The sequence below is a fragment of the Crinia signifera genome, chromosome 2 (genome assembly GCF_055691185.1).
Source record: "Crinia signifera chromosome 2, ASM5569118v1, whole genome shotgun sequence".
Lineage (NCBI taxonomy): Eukaryota > Metazoa > Chordata > Amphibia > Anura > Myobatrachidae > Crinia > Crinia signifera.
The window spans coordinates 56,080,613-56,092,622 of NC_139218.1; the positions used below are offsets into that span (position 1 = coordinate 56,080,613).

Sequence of the window (12,010 nt, forward strand, 5' to 3'; positions counted from 1 at the left end):
AGGGACACAATGCTCTGCTCCTTGGCTTCCCTCTGATATTATAATTGCTGCCACCTGTGTTGAACTAGTTACTTGTTAAGGTGATAGCAATCCTAAAATAAGTAGGCATGGCCAACAACCATCGATGATTCATAGTCATTGATGGTTTCTGGCTGATGTTGAATAAAACTTTTTTGCCATCAATGGGGGAGAATCAGATGTTTGCCTTCATCGATGGTGCAACATAACACCTGTGATGCCCTGCCCCTGGAACTGATTGGCCCATGAGCCAGTCTGTCACATAAAAGGGATGACCATCGGTTGGTTAAGCCACAATTACACTCTGTAGATGGCTACCATCGATGACTACATGCAATATCACCATCGATGGCAACCACACCGATGGTCATCCCTAATTAAGAGAGAAGTCTTAGAAAAGAGCATTTTGTCCATTGTGGAGTAAGTCAAGTTGGAAGGTATGTAATATTATATATATGTGGATGTTTCGGTGCTGTGAGCTGGCACTCTAGTCGATAAGGCAGACACCAGTTAAAGTTCTCCAGACAGACTAGCTCGTGGGCCAATCGGATCCAGGGACAGGGCATGACACGTGTTATGTTGCACCATCGATGAAGGCAAACATCTGAACCCCCCCCCCATTGATGGAAGTATATATATATATATATATATATATATTTTTATATATATATATATATATATATATATATATATATCCCAAATAAATGGTGTCACTCACCAGTCTGTTTTTCTCAGTCAACAGAGTTTATTCAGGCAGCATGGCAGAGGGTGCAGGGCATCTACGTTTCGGTCCTCCTCCAGGACCTTTGTCAAGATAACATGTGGATGGCATTGCCTCTCTATTTATAGTAGACATGACTCAGAAGTACTGGCTGCATTGTGATTACTGTGTCTCAAGTTAAGAGCCAATACACAGCAGTAAATAATGTATCAGTATTGCCAGTCATATGAAGTATATATATATATAATTTGTGAACGTTTGTATTGTGAGACATATGGTTAGAATTGTATGAAAGATGCCTGTATTGCAACTTGAGTTATAGGTGAAATGTGTTAAATAGAGAGCATATGATTTGGAAGGGGGTGTGCATTGTTTTGTTTAATTAAAAAGCAGTTACAGAGTAATGCTGTGTACACACTTGTACAATCTGCAAGAGATCCAGATGAGATTTTGACTATGTATACAATTTAGACTATCTGCATACATTTTAGACTATATAGTGCGGATCTGCACTATATAGTCTATGCAGCCAAGACTTTCTGCATGAGATCCAGATGAGATTTTGACTATATAGTCAAAATCTCATCTGGATCTCATGCAGATTGTATAAGTGTGTACACACCATACATTTATAGTGTGGAGGGTACAGTGACTTTTGTGGGTGTGTGGGGGGTGGGGTGTGTGTGTGTGCGTGCGTGTTGTTTAGGTGTGTGTGTGTATGCAATAGTATAGGAGGGTGTTTTTGAGTCAGCGGCTCCCCACTGGCGGAGGTCACCACACAGGAAAACAGGAGGCTGGGTAGTGATAGGGGTGTGTGGGCTAAGGGGGACTAAAGAGGAGGGTGGGAGACACTGTGCAGCTTCTGCCAGTGGGTGAGGGTCCAGCATGGCAGCACAGGAGTACAGGACAGTGGCCCTGAGTCAGCGTCTCCTCCTACTGGGTGGGAGTTAGGGTGCATGAGAGCAGGAGGCTGGGCTATGAGGCATGATAGGGGTATGTGGGCAACACAGCGTCAGCGACTCCCCAGTGGTGGAAGTTACGGTTCAGGAGAGCAGGAAGCTGGGTAGTGATAGGGATGTGTGGGTATGAGGGGGACCAAAGAGGAGGGTGGGGGACACTGTGCAGCTTCTGCCAGTGGGTGAGGGTCCAGCGTGGCAGCACAGGAGTACATGACGGTGGCCCTGAGTCAGCGTCTCCTCCTACTGGGTGGGAGTTAGGGTGCATGAGAGCAGGAGGCTGGGCTATGAGGCATGATAGGGGAATGTGGACAACACAGAGTGAGCGGGTCCCCACTGGCAGAAGTTACGGGGCATGAGAACAGGAGGCATCGCTGTGATAGGGGTGTGTGGGTATGAGGGGGACTAAAGCTTTTGTGCTGGTGCAGAGGAGGGTGGGGGACACTGTGCAGCTCCAGCCAGTGGGTGAGCATCCAGCGTGGCAGCGCAGGAGTACAGGACGGTGCCCCTGAGTCAGTGTGTTCTCCCACTGTGAGGCCGTAAGGGTGCATGAGAGCAGGATGATGGGTGGTAAAGCATGATAGGGGAATGTGGGCAACACAGGGTGAGCGGGTCCCCACTGGCGGAAGTTACGAGGCATGAGAACAGGAGGTAGGGATGGCCATTGGTGCAGACACCATCGATGGTTGGCATTGATGACGATTTTGCACCCTGCCATCGGTAATAGTAAAATATTACTTGGATAACCATCGATTGTTGTAGCTATCGATGGTCATCCATTATATCTGACTGAATAGGCCGTGGGTCAATCAGAACTCGGTGGCGGGACTTCCGGGTGTGGGGGGTGGAGCTATGCTCCGTGTCCCGGCTCCTTAAAAAAATTTGAAACTTGATCGGTTCTCCTTTGCCATCGATGTAGGGAAACCATCTGGTCCTCCCACATCGATGGCAAAAGTATTCAACATCGGTCATAAACATCGATGATTTGAAATCATTGATGGTCGATGGGCATCCCCAGAACTGGAGGAGGGTGGAGCATCTCCTCGCACTGGGAGGGAGTGAAGGTGCATGAGAGCAGGAGGCTGTATAATAGTGTTATGTGGGCAAGACATTGATAAAAGTTGTGGTGCTGGTGCAGAGGACCGTGGGGACACTTCTGGCAGTGGGGGAATCTGCAGCGCGGCAGCCAGGGCCGTATTTCCTACCTAGGGGTGGCACCTGCTTGTGGCGGTACAGGATGGGTGGGGGGAGGTGATGTCAAGGGGGTAGTGGTGTGTATAACACTGGTCTTTTCCCTAGGGGGGGTGGGTTTGTGTAGAACGCTGGGTGGGAACGTTATGAGTGACAGATTTGGCTAAATATATAAGAGATAGATATTTTGGTGCTGCGAGCTGGCACTCTAAGTGAGTGCTCTTGATGAAATGAGTGCTCTTGATGAAAATGTACAAATGGCAGGTGGGGTCTGGATGAGGTCCACAACACGGCACTCCAAGGGTTTTGCAGAAAGAGAACTTTAATACCAAAGTATTAAAGTTCTCCAGACAGACTAGCTCGTTGGCCAATCAGTTCCAGGGACAGGACATAACAGGAATTATATTGCACCATCGATGAAGGCAAACATCTAATTCTCCCACATTGATGGCAATATATATATATATATATATATATATATATACAATCCAATGATTCGGCTCTCCTGTGGTGTATAGATGTAGGTGCCTGGGTGCCTTCCTAGGTCACACCAAATACATACGAAAGAGCGATGGCGGCACACCCAGGGCACTACAAGCCCTGGGAGTGCCGCTATCGTTTTTTCGTATATATATATATATATATATATATATATATATATATACACATCCACAGTATGCCGGCACTCGCCAAAATAAAGCCACAGAAGGTGCCATCCCTCAAAGTAATGTACACAATCCAGCGGTGGGAGGCACAGAAGAAATCACTAAAAGTACATGTGGCCAATAAGAAGTGTGTATTGAAGTGCCAAGCACTTTTGAGGTTACCCCTGTCCTCAGTGCTCAATAACATGGGAGAGAAACGTTTCTCTCCTGTGTAATTGTGCCCTGAGGACGGGCACAATAACACACTCACTGTAGATCAGGTGAGGATGAGGTCAGGCCCAGACAGTTTGCATTGTTAGGCTCCACCCCTTCATAGCATAATGCCACAATTCCCAGGTCTGTGTGAAGGGGTGGGGCAAAATTGATGTGATTCTTTTAAATTATGTCATATTATACCCTCCCCCTCACCATAGCCCCGCTATTCATGAAATTATGCTGTGAGGGGCGGGGCTTTGCTTGTCTGAGGGCAGATGTTTAAAAGAAAAGCCGGGGGGGGGGGGGGGGTGTTTGAAGTTACTGGGTACCCGCCTTTGTGCTATAGTGCATACCCCCTGGTGCCCAGGGACATGGTCACTTTGTACTCTCCAGTGAGTGTTACACTAACAATGGTTATATGTTACTGACAGTATAAGAAATTTTGTTAAAATACAGCAAACCAAAAAAAATAAAATAAGCGCATCTAATCTCTATCATTATCCATTGCTATAATCTTATTATAACTGCTGACATTGGCACTAATAGTTATAGCAATAACTTATAAGCCACAATGGTGACGCTCCAGCTGATTTCACTGCCCTGATCTGTGCTATTCTATGGTAAAAAGTGACTAAACTGTTATGTAGAGTTATGTAGTCACAGCTCATGGTGTCTCTTCTTCTGCTCCTTATAGACAGGCAAGTCCGCCAAAGTGAGGAGGATCATGGTCCAGCCCATTAGTGCTGTGAATCCCTCCACCAGCCGTTGCTCCACTCCTCTACATGTGGTGGGCAAACTTCTGGAGCAGGAGGACATGGTCCAGCCCATTACTGTGAAGGTGGGCACACCTCTGGCGCAGGAGGACATCTACCTGCCCAGTGAGGGTAAGCTTCCTCAGGTGTTATGTATGGGCTGGATGTAAGCTTCCCCAGGTGTTATGTACAGGCTGGATGTAAGCTTCCCCAGGTATTATGTATGGGCTGGATGTAAGCTTCCCCAGGTGTTAAGTATGGGCTGGATGTGAGATTCCCCAGGATGTTGCCTATAACAAGCAATCTGATTCTATCTATCACTTTCTAGAAATGTGTACTGATTCCTCAGACAGCAGCAGCTGTGCTTCTGAATCCAGCAGCAGTGACTCTGACTCCAGCAGCAGCTACACCACAGGGCACCTCACAGAAGCATCACCTCCACCACCAGATCCTGCAGTGGTAGCAGCAGTGAATGCAGTTATATCGGAGAGAGTCGCTTTTTTCCTGTTCGGTGCAGGTAAGCTTCCGCAGGTGTTATGTACGGGCCGGACGTAAGATTCCCCAGGTGTCATGTACGGGCAGGATGCAAGATTCCCCAGGTGTTATGTACGGGCCAGATGCAAGATTCCCCAGGTGTTATGTACGGGCTGGATGTAAGATTCCCCAGGTGTTATGTACGGGCCGGATGCAAGATTCCCCAGGTGTTATGTACGGGCTGGATGTAAGGTTCCCCATGTGTTATGCAACAGAAACCACTCGATTTTAGTGGTGAATTGGGCGCTAGTTTGAGAAATAACAGAATTATTATATATAAAAGAAAAAAGGTTTTTTTTTAAAGAATATAAATGAATTTAAAATCCAGCTGCAGTCCTCCTGTGTGTACTAGTGCAGGTACCCTACAACTGTCTATCACCTGAACCAATGAAGGTGCAGGTCACAAACAGATACAATTGAAAACATAAAAAAGTAGTAGTAGTAGCGCACAGTGGCGCGTTTCTCACCTGCGCACACTGTGCGCTTTGGTCCCAGCCGATACGGAGTGTCCCTCCGGTGAGCGGGTTGTGGGGGGGACACCGTGGAGATGTTAGAGCTGGCGTGTCACTCACCCACGTGGTTGGTCCGGGCGGCTAGCGCTGCTCTCACCTGCACTGCCGTTTCTCCCCAGTGTCACCGGAGTTCTCCTAGCGGCTTTCAGTTGCGTGGTGACATCAGATCTGTTCCGCTCTCTCCCCAGATGTAGTGGTGCCAATGTAGATTATGCATAGGAGGCTTGTAGATCCGGAATTAATGGTGTCTGGGCAAATAATTCCAAAAAGGCTTTTAGCTGAGTAGACCACTAACGCGTTTCGCCCTATCAGAGGGCTTTTTCAAAGAGTCTCCATGTGTTATGCATAGGCTGCTTGTTTCTGATCACTTGTCTAATTGTAGTGTTGCTTTGTTCGGGCACATGCACAGGTGGTGCTGACATTACTGTTATGTTCCGTCAGTGTGACAGGCTGGTAACTAGTATATATGTACTAAGTTGGGATTTCTGTGACAGGCAGGTAACTAGTATATATGTACTAAGCTGGGATTTCTTTGACAGGCAGGTAACTAGTATACAGTATGTAATAGGCTGGGAGTTCTGTGACAGGCAGGTAACTAGTATATATGTAATAAGCTGGGAGTTCTGTGACAGGCAGGTAACTAGTATATATGTAATAGGCTGTGATTTCTGTGACAGGCAGGTAACTAGTATATATGTACTAAGCTGGGAGTTCTGTGACAGGCAGGTAACTAGTATACAGTATGTAATAGGCTGGGATTTCTGTGACAGGCAGGTAACTAGTATGTATGTAATAGGCTGGGATTTCTGTGACAGGCAGGTAACTAGTATATATGTAATAAGCTGGGAGTTCTGTGACAGGCAGGTAACTAGTATGTATGTACTAAGCTGGGAGTTCTGTGACAGGCAGGTAACTAGTATATATGTAATAGGCTGGGAGTTCTGTGACAGGCTGGTAACTAGTATATATGTAATAAGCTGGGATTTCTGTGACAGGCAGGTAACTGGTATATATATAATAGGCTGGGAGTTCTGTGACAGGCTCTTAACTAGTATACAGTATATATGTGACAGGCTGGTAACTAGTATATATATGTAATATGCTGGGAGTTCTGTGACAGGCTCTTAACTAGTATACAGTATATATGTGACAGGCTGGTAACAAGTATACAGTATATGTAATAAGCTGGGAGTTCTGTGACAGACAGGTAACTAGTATATATGTACATTTACTACAATGAAAAGAGGTGATGTTGCCCATAGCAACCAATTGGATTCTGGCTTTCATTTTCAGATGATACGACCAGTGGTGCGAGTATAAAAAATGTCTTAGTGGTACTGTGTTGCGCGCCGAAGGCGCGCGGCTCAAAATGGGCGTGGTTAGGGTGTGGTTAGGGCGTGGACAGGGCGTGGACATATGACACGAGGGGGAGTGGCTATATGACAAAACTTTAGAACACAATGCCATTTCTGTTTGGGCTTGTGCATTGCATCCTGCACACAAAATGTAGGAGCCAGATAAACTACAAACAGGGATACGCCGAAATTTACACAGTAATGCCTGTTATGCGTCACACACCCAATACATAATACCCATGCCATAATGCTCATTGCGCCGCTGCCGCAGAACTAATGCCCATTACTAATATGCCCCCACAGTGCCACACATATATGCCCCCACAGTGCCAGCTATCATATGCCCCCACAGTGCCACACATATATGCCCCCTACAGTGCTAAGTATGCCCCCAGTGCCAGATATGCCAGATATGCCCCCACATATGCCCCCACTCTTTTTAGGGTATGTTTAGCAAGGCTGCAAAGGAGAGCGAACTGGTGCAAGAAAACTGCACAACTTCCATATTAACTATAAAGCAGGAGAAGGGTAAGAGAGGGGTGTCAGGAAGAGAGAGTGGGTTCAGGCAAAAAGAGAGAGGGGGTACGGTAGAGAGAGGGGTGTCAGGCAGAGAGAGAGATATAGAGAGGGGGTGAGGCATATAGAGAGGGGGGTGAGGCAGAGAGGTTTGGGAAAGATGGTTCAGGCAGAGAGAGAGGGGGTTAAGGTAGAGAGGGACGGGGAGTCAGGCATATAGAGGTGTGTGAGACAGAGAACGAGGGGGGGTCAGAAAGGTAACTTGCATGTATACTGTAACTCACAGCCGCCAGCAGCCCCCTCCAGTGGCGTAAGTTCATCCCAGACGTCAGATGGGCGTGTCTAGCATAACCTACTGGTGATGTCTAGCACTGCCTATTGGCATTCCTTTTTATTCCATATGCACCTTACCTATATGGTGGTTTCTCACAACAGGGGAACTTTTGAAGAAATGTTTCACCCCTGGTCAGGCAGCGTCTTCAGTTGGTATTCATTATTCGTGTAGGATATCACATGGTCCGGCCTGTTTGCGTAGGAATATAACGAATGTCATCATACAACAGTGGTTCAACCAGACTCGTGTCACCTACTTCTCTCTGTGTCTCTCAGCCAGACAATCATACCACACCTGCGGTCTCTCAGCCACATCATCATCCTCTCCCCCCCCCATGTTTGTCAGCCACACCATCATCTTCTTCCTGAGTTAACTCTCAGCCACACCACCATCTCCATCTGCATCTCTCACCATACCCCTCAATTGTGTCTCTCAGCCTTCCCTCTTCACTCGCTGCCTCTCACCCTTAACTCTGTCCCTCTCAGTCTCCCAAACTTCACTCTGTGTCTCTAAGCCTGTCCCCCATCAATCTATGCCTCTCAATCTCACCCCTTCATTCTGTGCCTCTCAGCCTGCCCTCCCTTCAATCTGCCTATGAGCCCCAACCCTTCACTCTGTGCCTCTCATCCTCATGCCTTCACTCTGTGCCTCGTAGCCTCCCTCCCTTCATTCTGTGCCCCTCAGCCTCCCTCCCTTCATTCTGTGCCTCTCAGCCTCCCACCCTTCATTCTGTACCTCTCAACCTACCACCCGTCACTCTGTGGCAGGTATTCAATGCGGCCGGCGAGGGGGTTAAACAGCGAGGATTGCAGAAAACCAGTGATCCTCGCTGATTAACCCCTTCGCCAGCCGCTCGTCCTATTCAACATCCAGGGGAAATCCTCGCTGTCACAGGACGGCGAGAATTCCCCAAAACAGCGAGACCCGCGGCTTCTGGAGCCGCATACGCCAATTCCCCCTCGCTCAAAAAAACAGAGCGAGGGGGAATTGGCGTATGAGGGGGGGTGCGTTGAATACTGACAGGGTAAGTGGTGACAGCGAGCAGGAAGCCCTGCTTGCTGTCGCCGCTCGCCCACAGCCTTGAATACCTGCCTGTGTCTCTCAGCATTCCACCCTTCACTGTGTGCCCCGTGACGGGGCCGGTCAAAGTGGACACCTGTACCTGACCCCAAGGGTCATAGGGGCCCAGAGCATCAGGGACACAAAAAAATGGGGCCGCAGCTCCTGTTAATGGTTTTTAAAATGCCTGTTCTCCTGCCAATTAACTAATATTTTGAGAGCTGTTTAGCAGTGGAGAGTGGGGCAGACAAATGAGCGAGGATGCTGTGACCACCGGAGCCCGGAGGGACCACCAGTCATGAGTGACACGGAGGGGAATAACTTTTAGGGCAGAGTGCTCTGTGTGTGTTTCTCTTGTGTCATACCTGCATGTTGCCGGGAGGGCTGCTGTGCCCAGTGGGGGTAATGTATGTATGTGGTAACCGGCATATTGACGGCTCCGTGCTGTGGATATGGAGGTGGCGGCAGCGACATTTTGCAATATGTGTAGGGTCACTCTGTTTGTGTTATATGTATTAGAGGGCTCTGTATGTGTGCAGGTTTGCTGCATATGTAATATGTAGGTGTGCAAGGATTGTAATGTATATGAGGGCTCTGTATGTGTAATATGAGGGCTCTGTATGTGTGCCCAAGTTCACCGGGTGTGTAATCTGTATAGGGGGTTATACTGTATATGTAAGTTCCTCAGGAGGGCTATTTGTGCATAACACATAATAAAAACAAACCCAGGAAATTCACTCCCTCCCGTCAGCGCTCCCTCCCATCCGCCCATACTTCACTGGAAGCTGCCCTCACGGTAGATTCTAAACCCTGCCCTCACCTGCAAGTGCCTGCTGCTTCTTCTTGGGCAGGAGCGCGTGAGGCCGCCCGTGATGTACAGAGAAACCGGCGCCTCGATCCAGGCAGCCCCGGCTAAGTGGGAGGTGACGGCGTGGGAAGGCACCAGGGGGCAAGTGCTTAGTGCTTGGCAGGGGCGTAACTAGACCTTTCTGGGCCCCATAGCAAAATTTAGAATGGGGCCCCCCCTCATTATTGCAGATATGCTTCCGAGCAGTGTACAAAATGGGAATTTAGAAGTGGGGGAAGTGGAAATAGGATCATCCTAGGTATCCCTTTTACATGCTCTCCTTTGTGTCTGGTCACATGTGTCTCTCTCCTTTAATTACCCATATGCAACTCGCTCCCTACCACCCTTTCAGCCCCTTCTTCCCTCTCAACTCCTCCACTTCTCACTAAATACCTCCACCCCTTCACCCCCTACTTAAGTATTCCTCTCTAACCACTCGTCTTATCCTCAGTGCTTTTTTCACCCACTTCTTTTGAAATAGTTTGCAGTGCCAGGAGGACAGATACAGTGTGTATCTGTCCTCCTGGCACTGCAAACTATTGGAAATAGGATCATCCTAGGCACAGTTGGTGCGTGCCATGTGTGACAGTGGGTGTGACATTGTGTAATGCAGTGTGCATTACACAATGTCACACCCACTGTCACACATGGCACGCACCAACTGTCACACACACTGTCAGTCACACATACAAGTTACACACTGAATGCACCTACTGTGTCACACACACACACACACACACACACACAATGTGCTCACTGCAGGTCCCCAGCGCTGTATCCGGACACATCTTGCTGAAGCTATGAAGATGTCAGGGTGGCCGGGGTCTCTAAGCGCTCCTCTGTGTGTGCAGCTACAGGAGCGGCTCCCGTTGGCTGTCAGCGGCAGAGCCGGCTGTCACTGCTACATCAGGGGTTGGGGGGGTGGGGGGTGGATATCGCACCGGGTTCCAGTGCTGTTGGCGCAGTTGAACTAAGTGGGGAACGGCGCGTGTGGGAAGTGAGGCTATGCCCCGCCCCACTTCCAGCGCTACTTCTGTTCAAAATCTTCTACACTACAGCATCCGATTACTCACAGAAGCCCGGCTCCGGAACCCCGCACGGCGCTCGCTGCAGCATGGAAGAGGGTGCAGGGGATGATCTGATGGACCGGCCACTTACATATGCGCGCATGCGCAGAAAGTAATTCGGGGGTATTTGTTATGGCGGTACGGGGTACCGGCACTATATGTTTTACCGGTACGCCGTACCACCCCGTACCGCCACACTTGCACCGCTGGATACGACGTCTCTGGATTCCTCTGTTAGCGGCAGCAGTGGCTGTTCAGAGCTCTTGGACCTGGTGGAAACCCCATCAGATAACAACAGAGGCTCTTGTGCGAGCAGAGACTCCTCCCCCTGGTAGGTACAGATAAATGTACTCAGTAAGGGCCACTAACATGGTGCAGGCGCTGGTAGCAGCAGGGCAGGGAATAATAACATGACTTGTACATGGGAAACGTTTGTGTCTTCACAATAACAGTCACTGATCAAGGTTTTTATTTATAGGAATGACATCTACTACAAGCCTGCCTCTGTGGGCTTCCTGTGCCAGGACGAGGAGGATGGGATGCCCAAGGTGGATATATAAGACCAGAACCTGGACATCGGACTCACTGAGTCATTTCCATCTTGTGCTGCATGTCCCAGAATTTGGGAACTTGCAGCTTTAAAGTTTATATTGATTGTTATATGCATACAACTTGAATCATTGAAGTTTATGCAACTTATAATTAATGTTAAAAAGCATGTCCTGTTGACATGTCCTGCTGTCCTGTTGACAGCTTATCCCCCTACCCAAGCCTGTCCCGTTGACGGGTAACCCCCTACCCCCAATCTCTGTCTTCACAACTCCCTCTCTCCATATCCAGCAAGTTTGAAACATATCATTTTGCTGTCACTTTCTGAGGAGTCATTTGGTCCGTTGAGTGGCCTATTATGTGTAAATATACACTCACATACAGATGAATGTATACAGTATATGTATCTATCTGCTGTTTCAACAATAAAAAGTAAGACAAATCAATCAGTGTCTGATGTGTTATTTTCCACTTACTATTGAGCATGTTTCCCATTGTACTACTGTATTAGTCTGACCCTTACTCGTGTTAGTCTGACCCTTACTGTATTAGTCTGACCCTTACTCGTGTTAACCATGTGAGTGCCAAGTGAATTTGTCAAAATAGATGTAAAATTGCCAAGCAAACATTTGTATTCATCAAAATGACCTGTAATGTTTATAGGACATATCATCTTTTTTTACTCAACATCTTTTCTTTGAATCTATATAATAAGTGTGAGTGACGCTGATATTTTTTT

At 48.0% G+C, this 12,010-nt stretch overlaps 1 long non-coding RNA gene across 1 annotated transcript; it reads left to right on the forward strand.

Annotated features, from left to right (window-relative positions):
- Positions 1-10,933: 10,933 nt before the first annotated feature.
- LOC146058740 (uncharacterized) lies at positions 10,934-11,717 on the forward strand. The gene is made up of 2 exons (XR_014469930.1): positions 10,934-11,053; positions 11,201-11,717. It is a non-coding gene; the product is annotated as an uncharacterized LOC146058740 (long non-coding RNA).
- Positions 11,718-12,010: the final 293 nt, after the last annotated feature.